The sequence below is a fragment of the Canis lupus genome, chromosome 5, assembly GCF_003254725.2.
Source record: "Canis lupus dingo isolate Sandy chromosome 5, ASM325472v2, whole genome shotgun sequence".
In the NCBI taxonomy this organism is placed as follows: domain Eukaryota; kingdom Metazoa; phylum Chordata; class Mammalia; order Carnivora; family Canidae; genus Canis; species Canis lupus.
The window spans coordinates 38071979-38084752 of NC_064247.1; the positions used below are offsets into that span (position 1 = coordinate 38071979).

The 12774-nt window shown below is 43.1% G+C and overlaps 1 protein-coding gene across 1 annotated transcript in view; it reads left to right on the forward strand.

Annotated features, from left to right (window-relative positions):
- LOC112647325 (protoheme IX farnesyltransferase, mitochondrial) overlaps nucleotides 1-12774 on the forward strand; it is a 127321-nt gene that overhangs the window by 99577 nt on the left and 14970 nt on the right. The gene's annotated exons all lie outside the window — the stretch shown is intronic.

The window sequence follows — 12774 nt, forward strand, 5'->3', positions numbered from 1 at the left end:
CAGGGTGAAAAAATTAGCCAGATGCATAAAACTCTTTGCAGACAGCCGAGGCTGCCATCAATATGCACTGAGTGAAATGAGAGAGTTGGATAAACAAGAAGTGCTCTGGGAGGTCAGGGAAAGGGGGTTCGGGTAAGGACAGCCTGGATAGCGAAAGCTTTGTGAACACGGGCCTGGTCCAGGCCTCCTTCCCTGTTATTTTGAAACGCATGTGTGTTTGGATTACCTCTCCTTGGATTATCCATTTTCCAGCTTGGTGATGCTGACAGGGAAATAATGCATGTCAACAGTCGTTTTTCCAACGTAATGGATCAGACAAGAGTGATCCACAACTGGTAAGCTATAGGTGTGGGCCACAGGCAGGAGAGAGAGAAGCATAAGAGTGGATGAAAGGTTATTGAGACAGGACAAATTAAAACACTTGGGGTCGGGGTCAGCCAGTACCTGGTGTTTAAATAAATGACGAAGATGGAGTTTTCGAAGTGAAATGAATGGATTGTTTAGTTGGCATTTATTAACTTAAAGAATAGGGTTTAGCTTAAGCATTATAGGGATTCACAGGAGACATTTTTCAAATTTACTGAAGGTTTTACCAGTAAGCACTTAAGCAAATGTAAACATTTTGCAGGCTGCAGGGGAGCTGTGAATATTATTCATCACCCAGTCCCGCTGGTCCAGCAGACAAGTACCCAGACCAGGCTAATGCTCCACAGAGTTCCTAAGGGTTGTTATGATTAGTCTCTGGGTGTGTATATACTGCAAATGTAATAAGAACATAAACATTTTATAAGTATAGAAATTTCTTTTTTTAGTGTTAACTAGTCATTTGAAGTGGCAGGAAGAACAAATTTGGTCTCAACTTGATAATAGCAGTGCTAAGGTAGAGAATTGTGTTCTGAAAAATCATTCAACCTGACGAATCACGCAGGATGAAGAGTCAGCCAACAGGTTTTGTATGTAGCATCATGCTTAGCCACGGCAGTGGGTAAAAGAGGGGAGCACCGGTGTTTTCTAGAAGCAAACTCTCACGTCATAAGGAAGAAGAAAGCATTTACAATTAATTAATCTGTAGCAGCAAGAGTTGTGAACATTTGTCATCAGCAGTCCTGAGGATGGGGGATTCCTCCGTTCCCACATCCCATCTTACAACCAAAGAAATATTCAGATATTTTAAGAAAGATAAATATGAAGAGTTAACTATCCTAGCCTAGTAAACCAGTCAATCACTTGTAGCCACTTGAGCAGCAAGTCATAGGGGCAGACATGTTTTATTAATCACCTGGAGTCAGTGAGTCTCACGTGCTATCACTTTCTCTCTCTCTCTCTCCTCAAGTAGGATGAGGTGAAAAGATGGGGCACAATGAAATGCTATTCCTGTTGACTGGTGGTCTGCAGGTGGTGGTCTGAAGGGGACGTTTGTTCTCATGCATTTTTTTTTTAAAGTTTTATTTATTCATGAGAGAGAGAGAGAGGCAGAGACACAGACAGAGGGAGAAGCAGATTCCCTATGGGGAGCCCGATGCGGGACTCGATCCCAGGACCCCAGGATCACGACCTGAGCCAAAGGCAGACGCTCAGTCCCTAAACCACCCAGGAGCCCCTCGTGCATGGTTTGTAAAGGTTTGTCTCAGCCAGCGTTTGGGGCACGCCAGCCTTGGACACAGGAACAGAAAGCTGAATGGTACAGAGTGGAGGCACTAATCCAGGTAGGATGTGGTGGGATGGGCGGGAGAGGCAGCAGCAGACCCGTCAGCGGAAGGGCTGAGGACTCTGTGACAGCCAAGGGTGTGCAGACCACCCGGGGGCTGCGGGTGAGGGGCAGGAAGGAGAGCAGGCCACCCTGGGAAAATGTTCTCGGAGGACTTGTTTTGATGTCAGGCTGAATCTCAGAGGCTGGGAAAGAAATGGCCACACAAGACTGAAGCAAGTACAGGAGGGGTCGACCCTAGGGCACCAGAGCTACCTCTGCTTCATAGTGGAGATCTTTCACCTGGACCACTCTGATGGCAAAACAGCAGCCAACAGGCCAAATCCTGAAGAGGCATTTTTTGTTTTGTTTTGGCCTGCTGTGCTCTTCTACTGATGCCAGCATTTAAAAAGAGAACGTTTTAACAGTGTTTTAACAACATTTTAACAGGTTTCTGAGTTTTTTTTGTACATTCACACATGGTACCTGCCAGCCAGACCTGAGTACCAGTTCCCACTGTGCATCACCGCTCATGTTTTTTCAGGGAGACCCACTTGACTCCTTTTAAATCACCAGCCTGGTCCCTCTGGACATCTCTGCGTTCTCAGACACTCCGCTAGACCCCTAGACTCCAGTAGGAGCCACCATTCCTGCAGGAGGTGGAGTCACCTGCGTACTCACCTTGGCCAGTGGGTAGCAGGTCTGTCCAGGTACTCTACAAAGCTGCAGGGATGGGTAGTGTTATTCCCTAGCCTCACTATTTATAAATTGTGTTTTATTAAAGCTTTCTGAAGACTCATTCAAATTCATTGACCCCAACTTTATGGGGGTAGACAAAGCTGCTTTTTGATATAGAATCCGATAAATTAAAAAGGAAGAAGGTAAGAAACTTAAGCCATCTGGCTCAACCAGGGAAAAGGAAAAATATCGAGGTGTTACGGGAGCCGAGGGTAGTGGAGGAGTTCAGGAGTTCAAGAAATAGGCTGAGATGGGACCCCTGTACTAGGAACTGGGTTTCCATGGATGGGATCAGACTACAGGAATCTCTTCTCTCTGAAAATTCCAGTCTCTATACAAATAGTTTATCCTTAATTTAAACTGAATTGAGGTGGCGTAACTCAGGAGTCCCCATTAGCTTGATCCTGGAATTAGAAGGCGGCATCTTAGAGGTCAGCACTAAGGTTCATCAGCACTGCCCCCCCCCCCCCCCCCCCCCCCCGCCTATCTTGCATATCTCCCTCCTAGATTAGTAAGATTCTTTCTGTTGATTTTCAGAACTCAGCTCAGATCTGCTTTGTTTTCTTCCTGGAGGAACTAAAGCTTTTGTTAATAGAATGCCACAGCCCCACATTCCAAATACAGTCATGCCAGATATACTTGCTTATTCTTGAATTTCTCCTAAATGTGTTTAAGATTTATTTATTTATTTGAGAGAGAAAGAGTACATGCCAGAGTAGAGAGGCAGAGGGAGAGGGAGAGAGAATCTTCAGGCAGACTCCCCGCTGAGCACAGAGCCTGGCACAGTCTCAGACCCAGGACCCTGAGGTCATGACCTGAGCCGAAATCAAGAGTCAGATGCTCAGCCAACTGAGCCACCCAGGCTCCCTTAAATGCATTTTTAAATTTAATTTTTAGGCAGGTTACCATCGTTTTATATGTAACTGATAGCTTTTCCAAAGCTGCTATAATTAATTTTCTTTTAAACTATGTTTCGTGTCCACATTTTCTTCACTTGTTCCTTAAATTATGAATTCTCATCAGTCCTTGTATCTGTAAGCTAAAAGTCTTGTTCAGAAAGAAAAGGCTTCTGAGTAAGATTCTGGGGAGACGTTTTTAAAACAGTTATCTGTAGAGACTTTTCCCCAAAAAACTCAGGTCTGAGCTCAAATGTGGGATTTATACAGGAAATTAAAGCTAAATTGGCTTGGGTTGATGAAGGCTTGGGGTTTTCTTTTGTTTTTTACAGAAGGAGATTTTATTTTATAATTTAAAAACCATTTATTCTGGAAGAATGACCAAGAACTATTATAAGATTAATTTTTGTGTAAACCAGTTACCTACAGAGCTGCTTACAATATAAAGCCTTCTTGATTTAATGTAACATTTCATAGACCTCTCCGACACACTACTTAAACAGAGAGACTACATCTCTCCAGTAAGTTATTTCAGTCATTTAAATTACATTTAAGTTCAATAAATAGTCATCAAATTAAAACTTGCACAATTTTTTTCTCTCATTTGTTCCCAATTTCTACAGAAAATTCCACTTCGACTGAGCCACTAAGAATTGGTGTTTAGTAAACAAAGAAACATAGTATTTTAAAGGAAGAATAAATAATTCATAGAAATGTGTGGACAGATTCTCATCCCTCTAGTCTATTCTTTCTTTTCTGGAGTAGCCTTGGGCAGAAAAGGCAAAACGAGAAGACCACCCATGCCCCTGATGCTCAATAGAAAGATCTCTCCATTTCAATGTAATTCAGTTTTGGATATGAGTTTGGAAATAAATCATCATTCACCCCTCAGCATGACCCCTGAACCTATTTGCCTGAGTGAATGAATATTAAAAAAAAACATTTTTAGTTCAATGGCTAGATTCATTTTTCTACCGCCATCCTACTTCCCCCCCCCCATAGCAATGTTTTCCTTATTCATCCCTTTATTCCGTTTTACTAAAAACTGGAAAATGTGTACAATACCATCACACCCAATTCATCTGCCTTTCTGATCTTACCTGTGCAAGTTCACAAATCTCCTCTCCTTAATAAAGGCCATTACAGGGGCACCTGGGTGGCTCAGTGTGGTTGAGCATCTACCTTTGGCTTAGGGCATGGTCCTGGGATCGAGTTCTACATCAGGCTCCCTGCATGGAGCCTGCTTCTCCCTCTGCCTGTGTCTCTGCTTCTCTATCTGTCTCTCATGAATAAATAAATAAAGTCTTTTAAAAATAAATAAATAAATACCATTACAGCCAGTGCTGCAGATATACAAGAGCACCAACATTTGAAGAAAAATCGTTTTCCATGTGATCCATTTAGCTTTTCCTGGTGCTGCTTTATTTCATTTTTTATTTTATTTTATTATTTTATTGTAATTTGATACAAGAACGTTGAATTCCTAACTTAAAGTTATCCTTGAAAATAAAAATAGTTTTGCCATGCTAATTATGAGAAAATGCTGTGCCACCATCGTACTTTTATACCCTGTACTTGATATTCGTGAGTATATATACATCTGTATTCATATTCTCATGCATGACTGTATGTCTTCATATGTTTGAAAAAAACTAACGAGTGGAAACAACTTATTGCGAGTTTATTATCCCTGCGTCCAATTCTACCTCCTTTCTATTTAGATGATGCTCATTTTGCCAGTTCTTGTAGCCGATTTTATAGTTTGAGAATTCATCATACTTGTGTTTGTTTAATGTCTATCTCCTTTTCAGACTAAACATTGCTGTCTGTTTTGTTCATTGCTGTATACGCACACTTAGCGTAGTGGCTAACTGTAGAAGCCGCGAGAGAAATCCTAATAAATGAACGTGTGAACGCCGTGCACTCATTTAGTGAGCACTGTGCTAAGCGCTTTATTTACATTCCTGCGTTTAATTCTTAACTCTTAAGTACCTCCCATTCTACAGATAAAGAAACGAAGACCAAGTTAAACGATTTGCTCAAGATCCTACAGTCAGTGAGACAGAGCGCCTGCCTTGCCTTCCTTGTGGTCTTCTTACTGAGGCTTTTTGTGTAAGCCTCTTTGTCTTGAGCTCCAACCTTGCTGTCAAAAGAGCCCTAAGACACCCCCCTATTTTATAGTTGAGGACACTAAGGATCAGAGAGGTTAGATAATTTGCCCACTTTTACATAGCTAGTTCAAATCAGAACTTGAACTCAGAACCCCTGATTCCTGTCCACCATGCTTACTAGTTATTGCTGCTATATGGAAATCAGAGTATAATACTACTAGGTAAAAGAGCATTAGCACATATTTAAAACATTTTGGGGGTCGCCTTGTTGGCTCAGTCAATTAAGCATCTGACTTCGGCTCAGGTCATGATCCCGGAGTCCTGGGATCAAGCCCCACATCTGGCTCCCCATTTAGCTGGGGAGTCTGCTTCTCTCTGCCCCTCCCCCTTGCTTGTGCGCATGTGCTCTCTCTCTCTTTCTCTCTTTCTTTCTCTTTCTCTTTCTCTCTCAAATAAATAAAATCTTTTAAAACACATTTTTGGTATGAAATGTTCCAGGAGCCACAATAGTAGAGATAGTACAGCAAACCCCAGGAAACTTGTCACCTAGAAAACACAAGATTATCAAGAATTGGATGTACTTGTTTCATCTCACCCTTGTAACGGCCAAAACACTTAGCACCATGACTAGATTAAATCAAGGCAGTGGGAGCAGAGAGGTGGAAGTGTAAACATGCAGTTTCTCAGTGAATTGACTACAGCTTCCGCTTGTTCTTTCCACTTGGAATATATCAAGAGACATATATCAAAAGACAGTGGGAAATGGGTGACCTACCCAGGCCAGCTGCAGCCAGCATCAGAGGTAGAGTGGAGATGGAGGTCTTCTGTGGGCTTATCCTCCGTTGACTAGGCCAGATGTAGGCCAGATGGGCCCAGCACCACACTGGTAATGGCTTAGCACTGAGTCTCAGGCCTCGGCAGGCCTCTTGATCACCTGGATCCCTAACAAATCCTTAGGTGATGTTGATGCTATGGGTCTGGGGACCATAGCTCACCAGGGAGAGTTCCAGCTTGGCCCAGGGAATCCCAAGGAAGCCTGCTTGGCCTTCTAGTTCCGCTTCTAGAAATCAGACCTCAGAGCAGCACTTGAAATGGAGGCAATCTGCTAAGGAATTTAGATGATAAAAGGAGCAAAATGACTAATGGGGAAAAAATGTTTAAGAGAAAAATTTATTTTTTTTAGATTTTATTTATTTATTCATGAGAGACAGGGGTGGGGGGGAGAGGCAGAGACACAGGCAGAGGGAAGCAGGCTCCATTCAGGAAGCCTGATGTGAGACTCGATCCCAGGTTTCCAGGATCACGCCCTGGGCTGAAGGTGGCGCTAAACCACTGAGCCACCAGGGCTGCCCAAGAGAAAAATTTAAAGAAAATTTTAAATAATAAATGATAAAAAGGGAAGTAATTCTGGGTATGTATATGTGTATATGTGTGTCTCCAGGTTTGGGATACTTTCAAGACCCATCCAGAAGTGGGAGAGAGCAGGTCCATTTTTTGATCAAGGGCTGGGCACTAGGAATAGGAGAAAGAGTATATTGAGTAGTTGACAAAAAATAAGGAGAAGTCAGTCTTCGACAAAATTACCCTTCAAGTCTTTGAAATGTAGCCCCGACTTTTATGTGTACTAAGGCAGAAAGTCATAGTTGTGTTTAATGGAGATGAGAAATAAACACACTGGACTAATCTTTTTCTGCATCTGAAATGGATCTCTTTACTAAAATGGCTAAATCTGGGGCGCCTGGCTCAGGGGTTAAGCATCTGACTCTTGATTTCGGCCCAGGTCATAATCTCAGGGTTGTGAACTCAAGCGGTGCATCAGGCTCCACGCTCAGCACAGAGTCTGCTTCTCCCTCTCTCAAATAAATAAATCTTAAAAAAAAAAAAAATAGATTTCTTTATTAAACCTGCTAAATTTAAGCAGCTTCATTATCACCATGATTGTTAAAGATTCCATGGTAAATCAAACTTTAAGAAATAGCCCAGAGGTCACTTGGGACACACTCTTCTTTATCCCAAAACCATCATCTTGCTGGTGCTTTGCCTGCTTGCAGGGATGGTGCGGCTCACCTTTTTTTCCTCAAAAATGTCTAATGTGACTTCTTTTGGGAGTTGAGCAAACTAACGCTTACCTGTCTTTGCTGGTCCTCAGGGCAGGCAGAGAGGGGTCCTTGTGAAAAGCACCTCTGATCATTTTGTTCCTCTATTGAGAAAACAAAACTTTCTTAACCCTGCATGTGCCCAGAGGCAATGTCAGAGAGATGTGTCAGCATGGCCTTGGGGGGGAGGGGGGTTCTCTGACACCTCCGGCCCACCCTCATGCTGCCCCCACTGCCTGGAACACCCCCCTCCATCCTTTAGCGCCTTCCCCCCCCCCCCCGCCCGCCCCAGCACTTCTTGCTAGAATCCTTCCCTGCCTGTCCCCAATACCCACACACTGTCCATAAGTAGTCCCAGAGTGCCCGCCTGTTTAACTGTCTCTCTTCAGGCTATGTCTGTTTTGCTCCTCACATTATATTCTAGGTCTGTTTGCTTTTTTTTTTTTTTTTTAATACAGTGTTCATCTCAGGAAATGCAATAGGAAGTTTAGGCTATTTTTACACTGGGGTAAACCAAAGGGGCTAAACCCCAGCTGAAGGCACCAGCCTAAAGACTTCAGTGGACCCGAGAAATCAGAGAAATGAGGAAGTCTTACTATAGCAGGGTGCCCCCCACATACCAGTGGTATTAAATGAATGAACCAACAAATGAGTCCTGGTGCAAATCTGGTTTCCAGCTACTGGTATAGTTGACCCATGGACAACATGGGTTTAAACTGTGGAGGTCCACATACATGTAGATTTTTTTTCAATACATCCAGTAGAAAATTTTTTGGAGATTTGTGATAATTTGAAAAAGATGAACTGCACAGCGTAGAAGTTTCAAAAAATTTAAAAATACAAATACATACACATAAGTAAATACTAGTCTACCTTGTCATATGCTAATGTATACACAAATCTATTATCAAATCTTAAAATTTATCAAAACTTACACATGCATTTACAGACTGCACATGGTGCCATTTGAGTGGAGAGAAAGGTAAACAAATGTAAAAGATGCTATATCAAATCATAACAGCATAAAACTAACTGCTGTAATAATTTTGTAACCACCTCTAATGTTGCTTTGTACTGAGCTCAAGTGTTGGGGAGCATCCACTTAAGTTGCCATGTGTGATGCTAATCATCTCTGCATGAGCAGTTCATCTCTCCAGTAAATTGCATATCACAGTAAAAAGGATCTCTTGCAGTTCTCACTATCAGTAGTTAAGTTTGGAGAGAGTCTGGGCAGAGCCCGGTGGCTCAGAGGTTTAGTGCCGCCTTCGGCCCGGGGTGTGATCCTGGAGGCCCGGGATCAAGTCCCATGTCGGGCTCCCTGCATGGAACCTGCTTCTTCCTCTGCCTGTGTCTCTGTGTATTTCTCTCTGTATGTCTCTCATGAATAAATAAATAAAATCTTAAAAAAAAAAAAGTTTGGAGAGAGTCAAAAGTTACATGTGGATTTTCTCTTTATTTTTAGAGTGTGTGAGTGGCAGTTCTGGGGGAGGGGGAGCAGAGAGAGAGAGAGAATTTTAAGTAATCTCCACCTCAGCTTGGAGCCTAATTCAGGGCTCAATCTCACAACCCTGAGATCAAGACCTGAGCCAAAATCAAGAGTTAGAGGTTTAAGTGACTGAGCCACCCAGGTGCCCCTGGATTTTCAGTTGTACACTGGGGTCAGCACCCGTTTTCCCCTCGTCATCCAAGGTCATCTGAGTCTTGGTTTCTCATCTGTGAAATGGGAATATCCTATCTGAACAAACATGTTTTACTTTGTTAGCTTTTGTTTTGTTTTTAACACCATACGCAGTGTTGGTACAGTTTCCAGAAATAGGCTTTCTCATGTACTGCTGGTGGGGTATGAGCTAGCCTAAATCCTCTGGGGTATAAACTGGCAGTACCAGTCAGATCCCTAAAAATGTGCCTGTCATCTGGCTTAGCTATCTCATGTCTGGGAATTAATCCTCAGAATTTATCCTAATCAGAACTATGAACAATAGTCTGTCTATAAGATATCTGTGCCCACGTTATTTTTTAATTTCAAAAAGGGAAAAATATGAAGTGTCCAGAAGGGGTATGTTGACTGAATTAATTGTGGTATATCCACAGAGTAGGCCACTACATGGCTATTGATGATGATACAGAAGAATTCTGAGTGGCACAGGGAAATTATTAAGAATATATTAAAATATGGGCGGGGTGGGGGGGAATGGGTGACGGGCACTGAGGGGGACACTTGACGGGATGAGCACTGGGTGTTATTCTGTATGTTGGTAAATTGAACACCAATAAAAAATAAATTTATTTAAGAAAAAAAAGAATATATTAAAATATAAAGTAAGTGGGATGCCTGGGTGGCTCAGTGGTTGAGTGTTTGCCTTTGCCTCAGGTCATGACCCCAGAGTCTTGGGATCTAGTCCCGCATCGGGCTTCCTGCAGCAAACCTACTTCTCCCTCTGCCTGTGTCTCTGCCACTCTCTTTTGTCTTTCATGAATAAATAAAATATTTAAATATATATGCATATATATAAAGTAAGTAACAAAGCCACAGTTCAGTATGTTCTGTTATTTTTTAAATAGATGTATCATTGAAAAAAGGCGAAGAATATATAAACCAGTGTGTTTCACTGAGTAATTTAGAATTTACTTGTAATCTTCTGTAGTTCCAAATTTTCTGAAAAGAACATATATTACTTCTATAGTAGATGTTTTAGGAAAATGAAAGCACCACAGGAAAATAAACTTCACAGAGTTTGCAGTTGGAGAACCTTTGCCCATAATGTGAGAAAACCATGAAATTCACCGATTTGGGTCTCCTTGTACCAGGAGGGAAGTGTGTCCCTGCAGCCTGTAGGTGCTGGAGATGGTTGGGGCTACCTGGGTAAATAGCCTCATTTTTGCTTCTGTAGCTTGTCAGTCTCCCCACTTTCCATCCATGCCCCTGAGCACACAGATTGAAACGCCAAAATTAAGCCTCATGTTTTCTGGGATGCCTACAAGGGTCAGAAACTAAACTTCCATGTGAAATTGCCTATCTCAATAAATTAGAATCATGTGTGCTTTTCTAAAAGGGCTTTTTTCATAACACTAATACCTTTGAATCCAACTGGCTTCCACAGACCTAGGAGAAAGAGCAAACAACCTTCTTCTTCTTTCTTTCTTTCTTCTTCTTCTTCTTCTTCTTCTTCTTCTTCTTCTTCTTCTTCTTCTTCTTCTTCTTCTTCTTTTTTCTTTTCTTTTCTTTTCTTCTTTCTTCTTTCTTCTTCTTCTTCTTTCTTCTTCTTCTTCTTCTTTTTTTTACACAAGGTCCAATTCAGGAAAAATAAAAATGTTTATGAGCCACATTTTTCTCCCACCCAAAAGAAAACTCGCTTTTTACAGTCCCATAGGAAAAAAAACAAAACAAAACTCCATTCTTATAGGCTATAAACCACCCTATTGCAAGAAGGACAACAGTTGTAACATTTTCACTGCTATTTTGGCCATACATGAGACATAACAGCACAGAGCCATCTTCCTGAGTTTCCATCTGGAAAGCAGGGCCAGTTAGTGTGGTCATGGGCTCCCTCTGGCAGGAGCAGGGGCCCTGGTGGGGATGGTCAGGATGGGACCCTAGAAGGACAGGCAGGATGAAAGTTGGAGGGGGGCCCGAGTGACTGCCATGGAAGCTGGGGACTCTATGATCCAGAGGAGGTAGATTGCCAGGAGACGGGGTGGAAACTCAACCATCAGTGGGGAGCTCTGTTCTTTGTCACAAGCACCCTCTCCATCAAACCCCCACTCTCTGCTGGGTTCCATCTTCAGGGGTGGTGGCCACAGGATCTGATCTGATCGAATGGAAGCACTGAGCCCCGTGCAGTTCCCTCAGAGGCGGAATTAGGGCCTCCATAGGGAGAAGGCAGGCTCCAGAGACTTCCTCGGGTTTCTTTTGTTCGCTTTTTTTTTTTCCAAAGATTTAATTTATTTATTCATGAGACAGAGAGAGGCAGAGACATAGGCAGAGGGAGACACAGGCTTCCTCTGGGGACTCAAACGCCCTGAGCTGAAGCCAGACACTCAACCACTGAGCCACTCAAGTGCCTCCTTGGGTTTCTTAAGAAAGAATAAATAGGGGCACCTGGGTGGCTCAGTTGGTTAAGTATCTGACTTGATCGCAGTTCAGGTCTTGATCTCGGGGTCATGATATTGAGCCCCACGTCGGGTTCTACGGTGTTGATCATGGAACCTACTTTAAAATAAATAAACATACATATAATCAGGAACTTATAGATCCGATTTATCTACACTCTCAAAAAGCCTTTCACAGAGTTCCACACAAAGTCCACCTTAAAAAGTGGGCTCTAGGAGTACCTGGGTGGCTCAGTAGTTGAGCATCTGCCTTTGACTCAGGTCATGATCCTGGGGTCCTGGGATCAAGTCCCGCATCGGGCTCCCCATAGGGAGCCTGCTTCTCCCTCTGCCTATGTCTCTGCCTCTCTCTGTGTGTCTCTCATGAATAAATAAATAAAATCTTAAAAAAAAAAAGTGGGCTCTGATGAGAATCAGCCTTAGAATCATCACTGCTAGTAGAGAGTTGTGTTTGAATGCTGTCACTGCATATACAACATCATGTGACTCCTCTTGAAATCCCATGTCTCTGAAACAAGCAGTGTCTTGGAAACACAGCTGGAAGTGTGCCGTCACTGCGGAGTGGCCCCCTGGTGTTTCGCTGCTGGCACCGCGCTGGCCCCACCCTGAGCCTGTAATTTATTACAGATAGATATACTTAGATACACTATCGTTATCCATTACTGCTAATTGGATGGTGTTTTTAAATAAAATGTAAATACAGGGGCAGAAGGGCTTCCTGGAATGAAGGCCCCAGTTTCTGCCCAAATGTGACAGTATTGTTTTAGCTCTCACCTCTCTCGCACTAACCGTAGAACAGAGCCCCGTGCCAAACAGGTCTGCCATCGACTTCGTACCAAGCAGGTTTGCCATCTACCTCCCTTCAGCCTGTGGCAAAGCGCAGTCAAGCATCTCTGCTGTACAGATGAGCACAGGGATGCCCAGCATCCCACAGCCAGGTAGGGGGCTGGACCGGGTGCGAATCCAGGGCACTCTAGCCTCTTGACTCTGTACCTTCGTTCCCAGCTGGCAGATGCAAGAAGATGCCATGTTGCAGGGAAGAAGACGAACCAGCATGGTCACTTCACCATATGATAGGCGGGTGGTTCACTCCCCCAGCTCTCCCAGTGTGCAGCATGGTTACCTGGACTTGAAAG